Source organism: Somniosus microcephalus, chromosome 3 (genome assembly GCF_052327205.1).
Source record: "Somniosus microcephalus isolate GS21.2 chromosome 3, FLI_Smic_1.0, whole genome shotgun sequence".
NCBI lineage: Eukaryota > Metazoa > Chordata > Chondrichthyes > Squaliformes > Somniosidae > Somniosus > Somniosus microcephalus.
Genome location: NC_140989.1, coordinates 89246945 through 89269400, shown reverse-complemented (window position 1 = coordinate 89269400; position 22456 = coordinate 89246945). Strand labels below are relative to the sequence as shown.

Genomic DNA, 22456 nt, shown 5'->3' with positions numbered 1-22456 from the left:
TCTTCAACATCGCTATCAAAAGCAGTGATGTTACCGTGTTTAGGCATCCTTGAGAGTTTCTTTAAATATTTTATTTTCCCAAAATGGCGGCTTCCCGTGCTTGTCTTCTTCCCCCGCCTACTAAAATGGCGGCTTCCCGCGCTTGGCGGCTTTTCCCACGCTGGTCTTCTTCCCCCTCTGGCTACAATGGCGATTACCGCGCTGTAGCCGTTCTCGCCTCCCAGCGGTTCTTAATTTCCCCGACGCTGCTTTTGTTCCCCCGCGGTTCTCGTGGGCATTAACGCTTCACTTGTTGCTGCGCCTCTCAGCCCCAATTGCAGCCCGGCCCTTTACACCGGCTGTGGTCGAGTTCTCCGCGGTTCTCGTGGCATTAACGCTGCCCTTGTCGCTGCGCCTCTCGGCCCCGATTGCAGCCCGGCCCTTTACACCGGCTGCGGTCGAGTTCTCCGCCCTTTTTCCTCCGGTTTCCCTCCCCTTCTCCACTGACAACGCGGCCGACTTTCTGCCCGTGTCGCTAGATCGGCTTACCCACCACCATGGTAGAAGGATGATCACTGCCTGTCGCTGATGGAGGACTTCGTGGTCAGTAATTTCAACCCGGGTTCTCGATGCCTCCCGTGTGATGCGGTGCTCAGCAGGCTGATGAGGGCGGATGCCTCTTCTCGACGCCCGTTCTGAGGATGAAGCTGCCTTGGATGCAAAACTGCCGCAGGGTAAGATCGGACTCATCGCCACTGTTGAGTCTGAGTGTCCCAGATATGCTTATTCTAAATCACTGGACACAGACAACAAGAATAACTTAAACAGGTCTTTACTAATTGAAGGTCAGGGCTGAACTGCTTAACAAATTACTACACAGAGTTTATATACCGGTGTGGTCACCACCGGTACTACAATATACAGCAGCCAAGAGAAAGTAGTCCATCTCTTAAGGTAGTCTCTTAAGGTGGTACAGGTTACATACACCACAAATACGTTCCACATATGTCGCCCAATCTTCGACTTCATTGTCGAACGTAGAGATACTGCCACTCTTCGGCATCCCTGGGTGTGATTTAACTGTCAAAAATGGCATCTCCCGCGCTTCCCCTTCTTCTCCACTGGCACAAAATGGCGTCTCCCACACTTTCCTTCCTTCCCGCGCTCGCCCTTCTTCTCCACTGCGGCTTCTAAAAATGGCATCTCCCGCGCTCTTCCTTCTTCTCTGCGGCTCAATTGTGTCTCCCGCGCTCTCCCTTCTTCTCCCCACGGACACTGTTCAGCCCTTGAGCCCTGGCTGTGCTCTGCGCATTCTTTTTTATTTTATTTTTTTCTCGACGCCGCTCGGTCCTGAACCCGGCTGTTGCTTTACCCTCTCTCTCTCCGGTTTGTTTTTTTCAAATTTGTGAAACTGTAAACAAAGACAAAGTATGTTTTGTACATAAACTGAGTACTATACATTCGATATTACATAAGATATAAACATATTTACAACAGTAGAATAGACTAATTGTATAACTAACTAACATTTGGACTGTACTTCTGTAAATATCAACTATTACTTCTCATAAACATAGTACTGTCAAAATACTACACGGACAAAGTTGCTATTATGCTAACAAACAAAGATACTCACAGATATTGCGCCTGGCCTAACATATGAGATCAGATTACATTGGATTGAGGATCCCTCATGGAAGAGCCTCCATTACTCAGTTAGGTGCTTCCTGGAATTCTACTTCCTGGGTCAAACAGGTGTCCATAAGTCCAGAACACCTTCTGAAAGTCCAAATAAAGCACATCCACTGATTCTCCCTTATCTATTCTACCAGTTACATCCTCAAAAAATTCCAGCAGATTAGTCAAGCATGATTTACCTTTTGTAATTCCATGTTGACTTTGTCCGATCCTGTCACTGTTTTCCAAGTGCTCTGCTATTACATCTTTTATAATGGACTCTAGCATTTTCCCACTACCGATGTCAGGCTCACCAGTCTATAATTCCCCGTTTTCTCTGTACCACCTTTTTTAAATAGTGGGGTTACATTAGCTACCCTCCAATCCATGGGAACTGTTCCAGAGTCTATAGAATTTTGGAAGATGACCAGCAATGCATCTACTATTTCTAGGGCCACTTCCTTAAGTACCCTAGGATGTAGATTATCAGACCCTGGGGATTTATCAGCCTTCAATCCCGTCAATTTCCCTAACACCATTTCCCTACAAATACTGATTTCATTCAGTTCCTCCCTCTCATTAGACCCTATGTTCCCTGACATCTCTGGGAATTTGTTTGTGTCCTCCTCTTTGAAGACAGAACCAAAGTATGTATTTAATTGGTCTGCCATGTCTTTGTTCCCCATTATAAATTCCCCCGACGCTTGACTTTACCAATCTTTTTCTCTTCACATATCTATAGAATCTTTTACATTCACTTTTTATGTTCCCTGCAAGTTTACTCTCATACTCTATTTTCCCCCTCTTAATTAATCCCTTTGTCCTCCTTTGCTGAATCCTAAACTGCTCCAAATCCTCAGGTTTGCTGCTTTTTCTGGCCAATTTATATGTCTCCTCCTTGGATCTTATGCTATCCCTAATTTCCCTTGTTAGCCAATGTTGAGTCCCCTTTTTTGTTTTATTTTTATGCCAAACAGGGATGAACAAATTATTTTGTTCATCCATGTGATCTTTAAATGTTTGCCATTGCCTATTCACCGTCAAACCTTTAAGTAACATTCCCCAATCCATCCTAGCCAACTCACACCTCATACCATAGTAGTTTCCTTTATTTAAATTCAGTACCCAAGTCTCTGAATCAACTACTTCATTCTCCATCTTAATGAAGAGTTCTATCATATTATGATCGCTCCGCCCCAAGGGGCCTCGCACAACAAGATTGCTAATTAATCCTTTCTCATTACATAATATCCAGTCTAAGATGGCCTGATCTCTAGTTGGTTCCTCGACATATTGGTCCAGGAAAACATCCCGTATACACTTTAGGAATTCCTCTTCCACAGTATTGTTACTAATTTGATTAGACCAATCTATATGTAGATTAAAATCACCCATGATAACTGCTGTGCCCTTATTGCATGCATCTCTAATTTCCCATTTAATGCCATCCCCAACCTCAGAATTACTGTTTGGGGGCCTGTATACAACTCCAACTAACGTTTTCTGCCCCTTGGTATTTCTGAGCTCGACCCATACAGATTCCACTTCATCAGAGCTAAAATCCTTCCTTACTATTGTGTTAATCTCCTCTTTAACCAGCAATGCTACCCCACCTCCTTTTCCTTTTTGCCTGTCCTTCCTGAATATTGAATACCCCTGGATGTTGAATTCCCAACCTTGGCCACCCTGGAGCCATGTTTCCATAATCCCAATTATATCATATCCGTTTACATCTATTTGTGCAGCTAATTCATCCACTTTATTATGAATGCTCCTCACATTAAGACACAAAGCCTTCAGGCTTGATTTTTCAACACTCTTGGACCTTTTAGAATTATTGTTTACTGCTGCCATATTTGATTTACACACTTGATTTCTCTGACTTCCACTTTTGCTTTTCTTCTTCCTGTCTTTTGCTTCTATCCTTGCTTCCCTTTCTTCTGTCTCCCTGCATAGGTTCCCAACCTCCTGCCATTTTAGTTTAAACCCTCCCCAATAGCACTAGCAAACACTCCACCTAGGACATCGGTCCCGGTCCTGCTCAGGTGCAAACCGTCCAGTTTGTACTGGTCCCACCTCCCCCAGAACCAGTTCCAATGTCCCAGGAATTTGAATCCCTCCGCCTTGCACCATTCTTCTAGCCACATATTCATCTGAAATATCCTGCTATTTCTACTCTGACTAGCACATGACACTGGTAGCAATCCTAAGATTACTACCTTTGAGGTCCTATTTTTTAATTTACCTCCTAACTCCCTATATTCAGCTTTTAGGACCTCATCCCATTTTTTACCTATATCGTTGGTACCTATATGCACCATGACAACTGGCTGTTCACCCTCCCCCTCCAGAATGCCCTGCAGCCGCTCCGAGAGATCCTTGACCCTTGCTCTAGGGAGGCAACATACCATCCTGGAGTCTTGTTTGCGGCCGCAGAAAAGCCTATCTATTCCCCTTACAATAAAATCCCCTATCACTATAGCTCTCCCGCTCTTTTTCCTCCTGTCCCGTGCAGCAGAACCACCCATGGTGCCAGGAAGTTGGTTGCTGCTGCCTTCCCCCGATAAGCCATCCTCCCCAACAATATCCAAAGCTGTATATCTGTTTGAGAGGGAGATGGCCACAGGGGACCACTGCACTACCTGCTTGCGCCTACTACTCTGCCTGGCGGTCACCCATTCCATTCCTGCCTGTGCAGCCTTTACCTGCGGCATGACCAACTGATTAAACGTGATATCCACAACATCCTCAGCATCACAAATGCTCCAGTATGTATCCATTCACAGCTCCAGCGCCGCAATGCGGTCTGCCAGTAGCTACAGCTGGATACACTTCCCGCACACATGGTCATCAGGGACACAGGAAGTGTCCCTGATTTCCCACATAGTGCAGGAGGAGCATGCCACAGGTTTGAGCTGTCCTGCCATGACTTACCCTTTAATTAATTTAAATTAAATCAATACCACCAATTATACTACAATTAAATGATATACTCAAGGGCCCTTGTTTACTACCACTCCCCACTACACAACAGAGACCTTAGAAACTATAACCACAAAATTAAGACCTTCTAAACTTTACAAACTATGGGGGGAAAATTCAGTATCGCCCCATTTGGGGTGCCATTAGTGGCCGTGCGCAAAGTTTAGTGCCTGGCGCTAATTATTGCCTCCGACAGCAAACTTGGTTTTTATCGCCCCTGGAAGTGATTGGAGCGCTAAATCAGGTGCTTCACATCTGTCTTAAGGCGCAAAGGCCAAGGAGCGCGGCGCTACCTCAGAGCGCTGGCGAAGCTCATGTGATGTCAGTCAGCAATAGAACACAAACACACTGGCACCGGCCAATTCTTAAAGGGGAGTTCTGATGAATGGTCATCGACCTGAACCATTAACTGTGTTTCTCTCTTCACAGATGCTGCTTGACCTGCTGAGTTTCTCCAGCATTTTCTGTTTTCATCTTAAAGGGGAGGCTTGATCTTGCTCTCCATCCACATCCTGCTCATTGCAGCCTTGAATCTCAGCGTGGAGAGGCTTGTACATCAAATCTGCTGGAAAGAACAATGGAGAGACCCAGGGAAAGAGCTCAGAGTGCAGCCCCCACAGTCCCTTCTAAATAGATACAAGGAAGGGCAAATCAAAATGAACCTGCAAAGTGATGCTCAGTATGCAAAACTCCTTCACACAGTGTTGCATCTCTCCAGAAGTCTCTCTCTCTCTCTCTCTCAGAATGCGTGGTGCAAAATTGTCACCAACAAAAAAAGGCAGGAAGCGGTCGCCTTTAATTAGCGCTCCCCCAGTCCCTTCCTGACTGCAAAACGCACTCCTCAACCTGTCGTTGCTAGTGGCAGGCGGTAAGGCAGGGGACGCCACTCAATATCCAGTCCGGGGCGCTACCGGGGCATTGCGCACTCGACTGACGTCACGATCTGCCGGCGCAGGAGATTGTGGTGGTAGTGTATAGTGCCGCCACAAAATGTCTAGTTAATTTCGCGAGCAGCGCAAACATCGCCGCGCCTGGGGGGTTGGTTGCTTTGTGCCCCATTAGCGCCCTCTTAAAGTGAATTTTCCCCCTATGAACCTTAACTGTCAAACTATAGAGAAGTATAAATACTCACCTGGCCGTACTTACCCAATCAGCTGCTCCCTCCTGCCCACGTCACGTTTTGAATCGTGACGTGGCTCTGGAACGCTGCTGCCGGTCTGCGAGATTGGTAAGCCTCTGAAAGAAAGCCGGCGAAAGTGAGTTTAAATACTCACTGAAACTCCGCTCTCACCGCTCCCGACACTGGCCTGTGAAAAAACCCCGTGAAAGTGAGTTTAAATATTCACTGAGTCTCCGGTCTCACTGCTCCCAACACCAGCCCGTGAAAGAAAGCCCGTGAAAGTGAGTTTAAATACTCACTGAGTCTCCACTTTCACTGCTCCCGACAATGGCCTGTGAAAGAAAGCCCGTGAAAGTGAGTTTAAATACTCACTGAGTCTCCGCTCCCGACAATGGCCTGTGAAAGAAAGCCCGTGAAAGTGAGTTTAAATACTCACTGAGTCTCCGCTCCCGACAATGGCCTGTGAAAGAAAGCCCGCGAAAGTGAGTTTAAATACTCACTGAGTCTCCGCTCTCACCACTCCTGACACCAGCCTGGTTTATAGAACCATTTTTAAGGCCACTGCTCCAACACAACCATTAACCGGGGCATTGTGCAGGCATGAATAACCACCAGCCTCACTATGAACACAAGGCTATATACCCACAGAACCTGGAAGGATATCCAAATGAAGACACCTCTCTTGAAGAAAGTACCAAGAAGAGAAATGAGGATGACCAGGAAGAAAGATCATCTATATGTAGGTATGTCAACCACTGATGTCAATAAAAATATGTCACAGTTGTTAGACAAGTTTGCTTGAGTACCTTAGTACAGTAACAGTGGAACAGATTATGTGTCACAACTAGTGTCCGGGCCAGATATGATTAAATTACTATACTTCTGAACAAGGCAGAATTCCCAATCTATTCTGCATTTCTTGGAGTCCATGGACAATGTTATTTCCACCTCCTTCACTTCTTTCTCTCTCCCTTCTTACCTTCTTCACTGTTGTCTCTGTCCTCCCTCGCTGTTGTATTTCTTACTGCTCCTTTCCCTTCTTGTTACTCTCTCCCATTTATCCTTATAACCATGGGTGGGAAAAGGAAGCAACATTTTGGTTCAGGCAAATAGGCGAGTTAGCCGCAGCATTACTGGTAACCACTGCACTAAGGGCTTGATTAGGAAGGGCTACACAAGACTTTGTAGTGTGGTTTGGGTGGGTGGGGTTAGAGTCTATTGGTATCTAGTCTTTAGTCTGGTGAGGGGTGGGAGGTGGGGTGGTATTGTATGCTCAGGTTCAGTAGCCCTGTGTGATCCTTTTGGTGTTTTTACATATGAAAACTGCAGCTGATGGCAAACGAGTGTTTTTCTCACCGGTTTAGTGATTATTTCAAGTTTCGCACCTTGAATGTTTCTAAAGCTGAAATTGGTTACTTCTCTTACGTTCTTCTTGCACCAGTGGCTATCCACTTTTTCATGTGTCGTGCACTGCTACCAGAACCATTGGTTCCATTTTTGTCCAGCAGTTGATAGAGCATAGCAACAGGCTGCGTGTAAATGGGGGAGGCAAGGACGAACAGAGGTGTTGAGATAACAACAGAAAATGCTGGTAAAACTCAGCAGGCCAGGCAACATCTGTTGTTATTTCGGATTTCCAGCATCTGCAGTATTTTGCTATCGTAGAGGTGTTGAGATGTTGGTTTTGCACTAGTCTCCAGAAGCTGCTCATGGCATATAAAAGCACCTTTTATTGCTTTGGTTGCTCTGATTTGGGCTGTCTGAGCTTGAACGCCGTCTCTCCAGCACGGAGTTACACGAGTGAAGTGAGCACTATTAACAAAGAATGTCTGCCTCTGGAAAAACTCGCCTCTGAGAAATAACTGATTCAGCAGTGGGGATAAAACAATCAAAGAGCTCTCTGTGTCTCTTCCATGTGTAAATTATTCTAATCCTGTTTACTTTGCCAGTCTCTTCTCCTGCTCAGTATAGACTGCTAATTTCACACATACAGCTGTTGTCAACAGTGTAACAATTATTGCCAGGTTTTGCACCTGGAATGTTTCTGACACTAAACTTGGCTGCAGGGCTTCAGTGACAGTGAGTGTTTAAATTCTGGAACTGTTAGTAAAAATTAGTAATTACCATGTTAAAAAAAACATTAAACTGGCAATTTTGATTTTTTTTAAAAATCAGACAGGTAGCACAGCAAGTGGGCTGCAACATGCCTCTCACACTGGTGTCAACCTTAACTTAGTGTTTGCACTCTCTCCTTTGAGTCAGAAGGTTGTAAGTTCAAGCCCCACTCCAGAGACTTGTGCACATAATCTAGGCTGACACTCCAGTGCAGTGCTGAGGGAGTGCTGCACTGTCGGAGGTGCCGTTTTTTGGATGAGATGTTAAACCAAGGTTCCAGCTTTCTTCTCCGGTGAACATAAAAGATCCCATGGCATTATTTGAAGAAGAGTAGGGGAGTTCTCCTGGTGTCTCCTGCCCAATATTCATCTCTTATCCAGCATCACTAAAATGATTATCTGGTTATGCGTCTCATTGTTGTTTGCGGAACCTTGTTGTATACAAATTTGAAGCCGTGCTTCCCTATGTTACAACAGTGACTACACTTCAAAAATAATTCATTGGCTGTGATGTGCTCTGGAACATCCCAAAGTCATGAAAGGTGCCATATAAATGCAAGTTCTTTCTATCTTCTCTCTCCTAACAGTGCTGCAGTCCCCTTCCAGTCCCAGGAATCAGTGATCCTGCAGGTACTGACTGGAGAGGAACAGTAGCACTGCTGGGAGCAGGAGGCAGGTGTCACTGTTCCCACAGTGAGAACCAGCAGTGCTAGCTATCCGATTCTTCCATTCCCCATCGGTTAATCAGCCATTTCTTCTGGTGGGGTTTTTGGAGTAATGCTCACTCAGTCGGGAGTTTCCCAGCGCACTACCCGTGTGTCAGGGGTAGACATTCCCGCCTTAGTATACTTAACTTGAGTTCATCCAGTAAATTGCTGTAATTGAAACACAAAGTGAAGTAATGAAGACTTTCGAGAGCTAGTATAGCAGGATCATGCAGGATAACCTAGAAACGTGTGGCTGAGGAAGATTATTCTGAGTCGGCGCTGGCAGCAGGGAAACAAAGTGGATGGAAAATCACAGGCAGAACGTGTCTCTTCTGCTGTGCACTACCAAGAGGCAAAGTTCCCTGCCGCTGGCATGCACTTGGAAATGGATCTCCCGACAGTTGATAATTACAATACACTGAGTTAGCCATTAATCATTCTCTCAAAGGTTCTGTAGACAAGGTACTTTACAGTAAGTTTTTACAATAAATTAAACTGTGCTGCCACCTAAAATACATAGAACAAAATCTCTGTTCATTTAATGTATATTCTTTCTTCTCTATACAGAAAAAGCAGCTTGCAACCAAGGACGGATGGGTGGATCTCAACCCCTATAATGGAAGTCATCAGATGAGAGTCAGTACAGGGATACATGGTTGATAAATATCCTGGAGGAGAGAACAAACTCCAGGTTTGTACAATTAAAATTGCAAACCTTATCTATGCAATTGCTTTCCAATAGGTTTGACCAGCCATTGCACCATAAATCATTACAAATGTCTGCCCAGTGAGGACCCTGCATCATACACGTGCTATTTGCTGAGGGCTACAAAGGTTGCATAGAAGTGCCATGACCCACATTTCAAACAAGTAACATGTCTCTGAGGAACCTCTATTTAACTTGTTATCACTCTGGAGTAAATGAAGAACCTAGGATCCCCTGGAGACATGTTGTTGTCGACATTCCTTGGAAATCATGCAGTGCCATGCAGAATTCTTTGGCAATGGTCCCAGCTCATTTGCATATTCATAGAGTGGTATCATTTTGCGTTGATGAATGACATGAGATGCAGTACCCTTGAAATGACACATCTTTCAAAAAACCCTGTGTGCTTCTCCTGCTTTGGCTGCAGTCAGGTGCTGAATTTAATGTAGTCACCAACATGTCAAAACTGTGAACCTGTGACCTTATACATCAGTGAACCACAGGCTGGCTGATTCTTGTTAAGCCTTTGCCTTGAAGGAGCCTGTGGCAAAAAAGTTCCATTATGTTTATTGCTATTATAGCCGATGCCAATGTTGCTCAGTAGTTGATCTGGTTTCAGGAAACGGCACAACTTACCTTGGTCAGACATAGGGGGTGAAATTTCAACTCCGCCAATGGAAAGGAAAATCAGGTGGGTTGTATAACTGGCAGCCGATTTCTTTTTCACCCCAGCTGAAGTTGAATTTCACCCCATATCCGCATGCTCCTTGGTGAGATTAAGGTGACTCTGCTCTCTGTGGCAGTGACACTGCCTAGAATAGTTACAGGTCTTCTGTTTCTTCTGCTTCTGCTCCAACATGTCCAACAAAGTGAGGAATCCACCTCTCTGTTGTGTGGACTGAAACAGTTACAATGGGGGAATTTTAACACTCTCACCACGACGGGCAGGAGAGCTGATATTTTTGATCCACTGGTGCAAACTATATTATGCTGTGTTGAACCCATATTGGAAAGTGTTGTATAACTTGTATATTACATATAATTACATAGAATTTACAGTACCGAAACAGGCCATTCAGCCCAACTGATCTATGCTGGTGTTTATTGTTAAGTCCGTGAATGATTGAGACACGGACCAGCAGGAGTGAAAACAAACAAGTCTTTACTGGTGGAAGTCAATAGTGAAACTAACAAACAGAGGCTCTCTAGCGCCTTTTATACAGGGGTGGTCACTGCCGGTACTGCAGTCTGAGACCAGTTATTCTCTTAAAGGTACATACACAACAATTCCTCCCCTTTTAGATAAACAGTACATAACATTCATTTAACAACTAAATGATAACTAATTACAATCACAATCACGGTTGCTAGATACATTGGTTAAGTTTAAGCAATTATAAGTTCAGTCTTTGAGGAGGCTTCCTGATTCTGTCTTGATAACGCCTCTTTGGGGTATCAGGTTCTTCTGGCAATGTTGAGTCGAGATCAATGTCGTTGTTTGGTTCATCTGCTTCCAATATCACCGATTCTGCGGTAGCTGCAATTGGTACGTCGATTTCATTGCCAGGTGTATCAGATCGTGGTGTGGAGTTGACGTTTTCCATTGACTCTAGAATCTGGTCAGCATGGCGTCTTACAATGCTCTCTCCAATGTCCACGGTATACATGAGAGGTCCTTGCCGTGTACAAATCGTTCCTGGCTGCCATTTCTCAGTGCGGTAGTCCCGGGCCAAAACTGGTTGACCTATCTTAAAACTCCTGGTCGGCCTTTCATTCATATTCTGAAACTGCCTGTTCTCCACATCTCTTCGGACGTTTGGCTTAACCAAATCCAAGCGACATCGTAGTCTTCGATTGAAGAACCTCATGGCTGGGTTTGGTTGGTAACCGCATGTGTCGCATTCCGGTAGGCAAACAAGAAGTTGTCCACCTTGTGTTGTAGGGGTATATCTTCATTACACATTGCCTTGATAGCCTTCGTGAATGTTTGGACAAACCTCTCGGCCAATCCATTAGTGGCTGGATGATATGGGGCAGATGTGTCATGCTTAACGCCATTGTTCTTTAAGAACCTCCGGAACTCTTCAGACACAAACTGTGGTCCATTGTCAGAGCAAATCTGTTCAGGCAGCCCATTCCTGGCGAATATGGTTCGCAAAACTGTGATAGTTTTTTCCGTGGTGGTTGAGGACATTTTTATTACTCTGGCCACTTTGAATGTGCATCCACCGCAATTCAAAACATCGAGTCCATGAAGGGACCAGCAAAATCAATGTGCACCCGTTGCCATGGAGATGAGCGCCACTCCCATGGATGCAGAGGAGCTTGTGGTGGGGCGTTTTGGACCTTCTGGCATCCTGCACAGCTCTTGGTCATCTCTTCGATTTCTCTATCGATTCTCGGCCACCACACAAACGCTCTGGCTAAGTTCTTCATTTTTACCCCACCCAGATGACCCTCATGAAGCTCATTGAGTACTATATCCGTCAACTTAGGTGGAATTACTACTCTGGATCCACACATCAAGGTTCCTCTGCACACTGACAGCTGTTCTCTTCTCGGCGAGAATGCTGGCAGCAGTGGTTCGCCATGTGCTGGCCATCCCTTCACCATTAAATCATAGACCCGTGATAGTGTCGGGTCATTCCGTGTTTCCTTTTCTATGTTTGCATTCGTCATAGGGAGACATTCGACTATGGTCGAGTGGAATAACTCCATTGGATCCACTGCAAGGTCTTCTTCTTCCATTGTCGGCAACGGTAGGCATGACAATCCATCAGCATTTCCATGCTGTTTAGTTCCTTTTGTACTCGACGTCATATTGGTGTGCCCCTAGGAAAAGGGACCATCTCTGCAGCCGTTGTGCCGTCATTATCGGTACGCCCTTCTGAGGGTTGAAAATGGAGACAAGAGGTTGATGATCGGTTAGTAGAGTAAATTTTTGACCGTGCAGATAGTGATTGAACTTCTTCATCCCCCACACTAGGCTGAGGGCCTCTCTGTCAATCTGGGCGTAGTTACGCTCGGCAGAAGTTAACGAGTGTGACGCAAATGTTATCGGCCTCTCTAAACCATCAAGGAATTTATGTGACAGTACCGCCCCAATGCCATAGGGAGACGCATCACACGCCAGCCTGATTGGCAGTGCTGGGTTGTAGTGAGCCAATACTTCCCTTGAAGTGATTAAGTCCTTACTCTTCTGAAAAGCACGCTTACAATCATCGCTCCATTTCCATGCTACCCCCGTTCGTAGCAGGGCGTTCAGTGGGTGCAGAATTGTCGACAAATTCGGCAAAAACTTATGATAGTAATTCACCAACCCGAGGAATGACCTCAGTTGTGACACATTTTCAGGCGCTGGGGCCTTAACAACCGCTTCAATTTTGTCAGGGGACTTATGTAACCCCTCTTCATCAATCACGTGGCCACAATACGATATCTGTTTCTTAAAAAATTCGCACTTGGGGCGGTTGGCTCGCAGTCCATGTTCCCGTAGTCTAGTGAGCACCTGTTCTAGGTTGTTAAGGTGCTCACTGTCATCTTCACCTGTTACAAGGATGTCGTCCAAGTAACACTGAGTCCCCGGAATCCCTTGCAGGACTTGTTCCATTGCTCTTTGCCATATCACCAGAGCCGATGCTACTCCGAATACCAATCGATGATACTGGTAAAGACCTTTGTGAGTGTTTATCGTGAGATACTTCCTAGAGGACTCTTCAACCTCCATCTGCAAATATGCTTGTGCTAGGTCAATTTTTGTAAAACACTTCCCTCCAGACAGTGAGGCGAAGATGTCTTCTATCCTTGGAAGAGGATATTGTACTGTGTGAAGGACGGGGCTCACCGTCACCTTGAAATCCCAACAGATGCGAATCTTCCTTGGCTCTCCGGGCTTATTGCTTAACGTTTTCTTCATGACAGGAACGATGGGTGTCGCCCACTCACTCCAGTCAACCTTAGACAACACGCCCGCCTTCTCCAGATTCTCCAGCTCTGCCTCGACGGCTGGGCGAATTGCATATGATACCGGTCTTGCTTTGAAAAACTTGGGAACTGCATTCTCTTCTATTTTTATCGAGGCGGTTACGCCTTTAAGCGTGCCCAGTTCTTGTTGAAATACCTCTTTGGCGTTAGCTAAGATTGTTGACAATCGTCCAGGAGTGACGTCTTCATCTTTTTTACCGTCCACCGTCATTGCATGAATGGAATGCCAATCTAAGTTTATCTTCCTGATCCATTCCCGTCCCAATAACGGTGGTCCACCATTTGGCAGTATGTAGAGATACAATTTCCGTATTTTCTTGCCATTGTATTCGACAGGCACCCTTATTTTTCCTCTGGGGTATACTTTTTTGCCCCGTATACGTCGTCAAGACGACGGATGTCTCTCTCAAGGGTATGTGTGAAAATAGCCGCTCGTATTCTCGTCGATTCATGACGGTTAGCGCTGATCCTGTATCCAATTCCATTTTAACTTGGGACCCTGCTATCGTGAGGGTGACCCAAATGGTTCGGTGATCCTCTTTTGCGATTACATTGTGAAGTTTGAGACAGCTTAGTCTCTTAAAGGTACATACACAACATTTATGCTCCACACGATCCTCCTCCCATTTAACTTCATCTCACCCTATCAACATATCAACAGGAATTAACAAATATAGATGCAGTTGGTAATATGCTGGCATAAAACCTACTGACATTCAGAAAATATCCTCAACAGTGTTTATAAATATAGCTTTTTATTAAAGTTCAGATAAAATCAGCATTGCTTAAATTAAAATTCACACATTCTCAGCAATAATTATCCCCATGCTATGATTATTCCCATTCCTAACAGACAGCTAACCAGTGACCATCGCAATGAGCTATAAATATTGCTAAGTTTAAACTAAAACGGTGGTTAGAGTCAGGAATATTATATAATCAGGTAATTTCTTATTTAGTTGGCATCTGTAGTTCTGAGTCTCAAGGAGGTTCTTGTTGTATTATGTGTTATTATGCATATGTCTGATCATTTAATTGCCCTTCAACAGATGACAAATTAAAACAGCTCTTATCTATCATCACATGTCAGTTTCTGCACAAGATATTTGCCTTGCTCCTGCTGCCAAGAAATAGAGGATTTGAAAATGACCTTTATCGACATCCCAGTAATCTGACAGAAGATTTAGATTACGTATCCACTGCTGTTTATCAGAATTGACATGTATTGCTATAAAATGTACATCATTCAGTTGAATAATTCTCTTCTGCTGCTTAGTTATGAAAAAAACAGCAACTTTTGGAGAGGATAAAATTCCTCCTTTAACAGCATATTGAAAAATGCCTTTTTTCCTGCATGGTTAACACTAAATATATTTCATGCTCAGAAATTGTGTGTTGCAGTGCGCCACATTCTTGCAACGTAGTCACAGGTCTTTCAGTTAAGAAGAGAAACAAGTTTGTTTCCTTTTTTTGTTAATTCACCTCCATTTTTATTTGTATTTAGTGGTAAAGGTTAATGCTAAAAATCAAATTTAACACCAAAATGCTTTTTGGTCCGAGGACATTGATCCCACGTGTCTGCATGTGAGGTTGCCCATTTGGCTTGTCACCCATTGAGTTCTCGTGTATTGGAAGAGCTCCTTTATCCAGTGGCTTCGTGGAAAATAATAGACTATTTTTAGGGACGTCTAAACAAATTACTCCCTGCGATGGCAAAATAAAATTTGTACCAGAAAAATATGGGCAAAAAGGCATTTTCTTCTTTCTTATGGCAGCTTAAAAATATTGACATCCAAGTTCGTCATCCATTGTATGGCCTCAGGTGATGTGGAGTAAATAGAATCTATTCCGCCAGAGAAGGATTTTAGTAAGCAATGGTTGACAAGATGCTCCATGAGGTAGAGCGCCACAGTCATACATCAAGCTATCCTTCATCTTCCATTTATGTAGCAAATGGTTGCCATTGCCATATGAAATTCTGATGTAGTTCGCAGTGACCCACGGTGTCATGGTGAAGGTGGGTGGTTAATCCATGGAGTCCATGATCAGGGCTTGATTCTTGACCTGCTGGCTTCCCACAAATGGCATCACTTGCATTTAGCTGAGGGTTCAGAGTTTTTAAGAATTTCAGCCGCTAACCAGAAGGGGGCTCCTGGGCTTAAGGCGGCATCTTGGGAGCTTCCAGAGATCTACTTTGATAGACAGATCTGAGTTTGCTAGGGCCTGGTTGTATTGTGGAGAAGAAGATGGTCACCTTCGTGTGGTCCTCTCTGTTAAGTGCTCCAGTACAACAAATGCCATCAACAAGGCGACTGATTGATGGCCTACCGGTCCAAAAATTAACACACTCGAAGTTCCTAAAACAAATTTATAAAAAGGTCAAAGAAATTAATAACACTACTCAGTTCTGAGAACATGCTGGAAAAATTTACTTAAATTAAAATGGTTACCGCCCGTGACCTTTTAAGAATTCTATCGCAGATATATCCACTCAAAATGGGCTTACAAAGCAAACAGTGCAATTCTGCTGAAAAAGCTGGGAAATCCCGCCTTCAACTGATTAAAATAATTTTACGTCATTCTGCAGCCTTTAACATCTGGGGAGAATCTGTTGTAAAGGTTCTTATGCTGGAAATTATGCTGGTTGGAAAGTAGTGCTCTATTAGAATCAGGGAAGAAAAAGCAGGCTTAAGGTTTGTTCACCCAATTCCTTGAACACTGCTAGTCTGATCTGTGCTGGTGCAACTGGCAAATTGGATTGAAAAATGTATCCAATGTGCACATGTTTAAAATGTTTCTACCAGCTCCCTCTGTCATCTATTTTCATGGAGGCAGTAACCCGTTTCGTTTTGTTTGACTGTATTACACAGTCATTTCTAGGCTCCTAACTCAAGAGCACTTAGGCTTTCAATTGCAGCCTTCGCTGATACTCAGACCTAGCCAACCTCTTCTGTGAAGAGTTTGATACTGCTAAAGTGTTCCAAAGAGCAGAGGAAAAGATTATCAGAGAGATTTGTATCCCCTTTTACAGCGTGCCTTCTTTCAACTGATAAAGCACAGCATGCACAGTAAATGTGAAACTTGCAGGTTCATTTCTAATAGGTGGGAATGGACAGCATTGCAGCAAGGAGATTTGGAACCATGGATCTATGATGAAGTGAGAAGCGACATTCAAATAAAGTTTAAAAAAATAGAATTCTATCTGAAAAGAGGACTATCGATTTCATTAAGCAGCCCAAACCAATGTCATACAGTACTATATTACATATTTAAGTGAAATACATTAAATAGTGCCAATATCAGTTCCATATATTTTTATTTCTAGTAGTATTTTCAATCATGCTATTGAATAGGTCCATGGTGATTATTATATGATGAGTCTAAAATGGTTTGTTGTCAAATCCAAAGGAAAGGCTGCATCATCTACATCTAGAGTATTTTTATAAACGTATGCTCATATCATTCTTTTCCCTCCCTGGACTAATGCTAATACAAGCATTTTATTTATTTTATTTTATTTTATGAGACATAATTATCTTAGCAGGCTCCAGAAAGTATCGCTATGGATTTGTTGCAGTCCAGCCCACTTGGGATCAACTCCAGTAAGTCTCCATGTACGGGTCACTTTTATTCACCATTGGGGAGAATATGCTGGCTAAAGATTACCCTGTGTGACTGAACGAAATCCACTTAGCATTAAAATCGTAATATCACAAATGTTTAATGTAAGGATATGTGGGACTGAGTTCATGTCAATACATAATCCTCCTGGAATGAGTTCATTCATTGATGAATCGAAATGTGTTTGGAAGAACTTGTGTGTAAAGTTAATGTGGGTAAGGTCGTGGAACTATTGATTGGTGATCATCGCATTGCTGCATTATCGCAGTCCTCATGTGTCCTGCCATCCCATACCTTTTAATGTATATTTTAGATGATAAACTGTTGATTATTTTGTACATATACATGAGAAGATTTTTCCATAGTGTTGGTCACAGGTAATCTTGGTTCTGGAGCATAATTGTGATGTTTAGCTACTAACCAGGCCTGCACCTTTAAGGCCACTGCTTCAGATAGACAAATCCAGGTGATTATAGCTACTTTTAAGCTGCTGTCAGAAAGCAGTTGCAACGGTTTGTTAATTGCAGGCAACAGGATTGTAACTGTCTTTTATTTTTTTTAAACTGTTTTGGATCTCCAACAAGCCGAGGTGTCTAGAGTATGATGGATACGCACTAGACACCTATTATACGTATTAGTAGATCACCTGTGCCATTGCACATGGTGAGCCAGAGGTTATGCTATTGTAAGAGGTTGTTCTGGGGGTAGAAATGATTTGGAAAGAAGTTTATAAAAGAACTCCCCAGGAAGTGTGAAGTGAGTGCTCTTTGATTGCTTTATGGGTAATAGAGAAAGCTGTCTTTGCCCACCACAAATAGATAAATGTGTAAATGCCACAGTTATTATATAAATAAATAAGTCTGTTTCTATGAATAATCACTGTTTTCAAGTTCTCAGTAAAAACAAAAGAAATGTAACTGCTGGGACCTTTTAGGATCCATTACAAAACTTAAAGGGGGAAAATTCAGTTGTTTGCGCCTCCCGTTAGCGCCTTAAGAGGGCACCAATTGGGGCGCAGAGCAACTAGCGCCTGGGCGCGTCGATGTTTGCGCCGCTCGCAAAATTAACTAGACATTTTGCGGCGGTGCTTAGCACTACCTTCACAATCTCCTGCGCCGGCAGATCGTGACATCAGTCGAGTGCGCAATGCCCCATTAGCACCCCGGACCAGATATTGAGTGGCACCCCCTGCCTTAGCGCCTGCCGCTAGCAACGACAAGTTGAGGGGAGCGTTTTGCTGTCAGAAAGGGACTGGGGGAGCACTATTTAAAGGCGACCGCTTCCTGCCTTTTTTTGTCGGTGACATTTTTGCACCACGCATTCTGAGAGAGAGCGAGAGGCTTCTGGAGAGATTCAACGCTGTATGAAGGAGTTTTGAGTACTGAGCAGCACTTTGCAGGTTCATTTTGATTTGCCCTTCCTTGCTTCGCCAGCGCTCTGAGGTAGCGCCTCGCTCCTCGGCCTTTGCGCCTTAAGACAGGTGTGAAGCGCCTGATTTAGTGTTCCAATCACCTCCAGGGTGATAAAAGCCAAGTTTGCTGTCGGAGGCGATAATTAGCGCCAGGCGCTAAACTTTGCGCACGACCGATAATGGCGCCCCAAACGGGGCGATACTGAATTTTTCTCCCCAATAGATTCCACCTTGAAATTTTACATTGTTTAAAGATTCATATAGCTAATATGCTGTAAAGAAATCCTTGAATACTGTAGCCTGTTTCAGGGAAATTATCACATAAAATTTGAAGAATTCATGCTTTACCTTGGTTTTAATGTTTCACAGCAAAAACAATTCAAATTATTTTCACTGTCTCCAATTTTATATAGATTCTCCATTACATCTCAACTTTTACATTCAATACATCTCATCAGAAAGCCCAGTATTCCATTAGCTTTCTTTATGGCCTTGTCCACGAGAGCTGCTGTTTTTAACTTCTTGTGAACCTGAACTCTCAAATCCCTCTGCTCTTCCATATCACACAGCTTTCCCCTATTCAAAGTATAACCATTACTTTTAATTTTGTTTTACCCAAAATGTAAACCTCATATTGACTGACATTGAATTTCATCTGCCACTTTTTGCCATTTCATCGATATTCCCTTACAGCTTCTTTTGATCCTCAAAATTATTTATTGTGCCTCCAATTTTAGTGTGACCTACAATTTTGAACACCATGCCTTCTAGCCCTATATCCAAATCAATGATCTACATAATGGCCCAGTAATTCGGGTCCAAATGCGTGAGTACGGTCTGGGTACTCACGCATCTGGCCGGATGAAATGCCGGCGTTCAGGAAACACCGTGCATGCGGAGAACGCCGGCATTTCCAGTCCTCTGAACGAAGGGGTTCAGAGGCACAGCGCGTGCGACTGCACAGGCAGTGCGTGCGCAGTAAACTTCGTCGATTTCATTCATGGATTCAGTGAGGGTAAGTCCTTACAAGTTACACTTGAAAAAAGCATGTGTAAAGTTGGTCCAAGGCTGCGGAGGAAGATATATTTTATCGTGGAGCTTCTGAAAGGCAATATTTTTGTTTGGGAAAGGGAGCAAAGTTATTTTAAGAAATGCTGAGGTTAGTTTTAAAGTTTAAATTTTTTTTTTTAAACGGGTTTTCAGTACGGTAGGTAGAAGGAGCAATTGTGGCTGTGTGAATTGAATGTGAGAATGAGCGTTCTAAAATGAGTAATGTAACATTTCCAACACTTTTAAGAAAGAAACTTTTCATCAGTAATAAGTAATTATGTATGTATGTATGTCCGCATATATTCCTTTACATATATGTATGTATGTTTTATATTCCTTTACTTATGTGTATGAATGTATGTTTTTAATTATGATTTTCCAATAAGTTACTTTCTCTGAAAGTCATAATTAAATACATACATTCATACACATAAGTAAAGGAATATATTCATACACGCAAAGGAATATATACAGACATAAATACATAATTACTTAAAAGAATATATTACTGATGAAAAGTTTCTTTCTTAAAAATGTTGGAGTCATTTTCACATTTAATAAACACAGCAAATTCAATTCACATAGCCACAATTGATCCTTCTACCTACAGTACTGAAAACCCGTTTTAAAAAACAAAAATAAACTTTAAAACTTACCTCAGCATTTCTTAAAATAACTTTAATCCCTTTCCCAAACAACCACAGCCTCTGGAGCAACTGTACTCATGCTTTTTTCATGTGTAAGTTGTATTGACTTAACCTCACTGAAAGCATGAATGAAAGCGGCAAATTTTACTGCGCACACGCTGCCTGTACAGTCGCACGCGTTCTGCCTCTGAACCCCTTCGTTCAGAGGACAGGAAATGCCGGTTTTCCCCGCATGCGCTGTGCATGCTGAAAACCGGCATTTCCTCCGGACAGACGCGTAAGTACCCCGACCGTACTCGCGCGTTTGGAAGGGAATTACTGGGCCAACATTTTACATGTCAATAAAATGAAAAATTTAACAATTGCACGATTTGCCCCCTCGCATCTGCGACTGAGGGTCCAAGGAGGTGCATTGCGCAACAGGTCATCATCGTACGTATCCTCACACTGTTCCCTTTCGGAAACTGTATGAAGTGGTGGAAGGATTTCTGGCCACGTTAACACTCCTTCCGTGACCATAACCCTCTTCATACCAGCCATTAGGGTGGTTAGTCCTATGGCGTGAGGGTTTTACGGGCTCCCACAACCCATCTGAGGGGGGGAGCCACCCACACCCGCGGATGCAAGTATCCTGCTGGATGTCCACCCAGAATTTATAGTTGGAGCTCCGACTCCACTTGCCGGGACTGTCTGGAGCGGGGTTTGAAACCCTACTCCTTCTGGCCCAGCAGCGGGGATGCTTACCGCTATGCAAAAGGCCCACTCCGCGCAAAAGGTGACACCCATACGTTTCCTGCGCCTTTTCCCTCCCCGTGACTGGAGCCCTATGCTGCCACTTGAAAGACCAAGCTATCATCTGTCCTTTTTGCGGCGCCTTTGACTTCTCATTACCAATGATGAGCAGGCGCTGCGCCTCCACCTCGTTGAGGAGATTGCTGAGGTCATCATCAGTTCAATTGTGAGTTCTTTTAATGCCGTGAATTGTGCTCATTCCAGCCATTTCACGTTGCTAATCGGATTGGGCCTTTGGCGTAGCGGTAGGATCCCCGCCGCTGGGCCAGACGGGGTAGGGTTTCGAACCCCGCTCCAGACAGTCCCGGCAAGTGGAGTCGGAGCTCCGGCTCTAAATTCTGGGTTGACATCCAGTGGGATATTTGTGTCCGTGGGTGTGGGTGGCCCCCCTCCTTGTATAGCTTGTGGGAGCCCGTAAAACCCTCCCGCCATAGGACTAACCACCCTAATGGCTGGTTCAAAGATGGTTACGGTCACGAAATGAGTGTTAATCACGGCCATAAATCCTTCCACCACTTCATACAGTTCCCCAAAGGGAACAGTGTGAAGACACGTATGACGACGACATTGGTAAATAAATAAATGGAATTAAAAAAATTATTTTAGGGCTTTTAAAAGTCTTTAAATAGCTTTAATTCTGTTTAAAACTACTTCAGATTCTTCAAAATAATGTAAACGTTTTTAAAAGTTTATAAAAGTTACCAAAAGCTTCATAAAAATACCAAAAACCTATTTAAAATGCTGCTTTGCATGTAAAAATGCTTATCAGCTTGTGAGAAACATTGGGGGCGTGTCCTATTAAACTGAGACCTCAAGGGGCGTGTCTCACTTGCACAGCGCGCACCAGGCTTCGCGCTGGCTGCACTCCTGGGCGGCGTGACGTCAGACGCTGCCCGGGATTCTTCTTTTTCAAACACGAATTCCAGGCGTCCCTGGAGGTGAAATGTCAGCTCGTCGGGTAAGTGCATATCAGGGGCTTGCACGCGCGGCAAGCCACCGACCCGAATTACTGGGCCAATGAATAGAAACGGTTTCAGAACAGAACAATATTGACACTGCAACCCACTTCCAACCACTCTAGGAAAATGCCTTAACTCCTACTTTCTGTTAACTCACTCCTAACCAGTTTTTAATTGAATTTCCTACCCTTCTAATTCAATATCCTTTAATGCTTTCCAAAAATCTCCTCTGCTGTACCTTGTCAAAACCTTTCTGAATGTCCTTGTATGTTGCATCCATTGGATTTTCCCCCATCCACCATATCTTTTTTTTAAATTCATTGATGGGATGTGGGCGCCGCTGGCTGGCTAGGCCTGCATTTAGTGCCCATCCCTAATTGCCCTTGAGAAGATGGTGGTGAGCCGCCTTCTTGAACCGCTGCAGTCCATATGGTGTAGGTACACCCACAATGCTGTTAGGAAGGGAGTTCCAGGATTTTGGCCCAGCGACAGTGAAGGAATGGCGATACAGGTCCAAGTCAGGATGGTGTGTGGCTTGGAGGGGAACTTGTAGGTGGTGATGTTCCCATGCATCTGCTGCCCTTGTCCTTCTAAGTGGTAGAGGTTGCGGGTTTGGAAGGTGCTGTTGAAGGAGCTTTGGCGAGTTGCTGCAGTGCATCTTGTAGATGGTACACACTGCAGCCACAGTGCGCCGGTGGTGGAGGGAG

At 44.0% G+C, this 22456-nt stretch overlaps 1 pseudogene; it reads left to right on the top strand.

Annotated features, from left to right (window-relative positions):
* The first annotated feature begins 6358 nt into the window (after nt 1-6358).
* LOC147121194 (uncharacterized) overlaps nt 6359-22456 on the top strand; it is a 132992-nt pseudogene continuing 116894 nt past the window's right edge.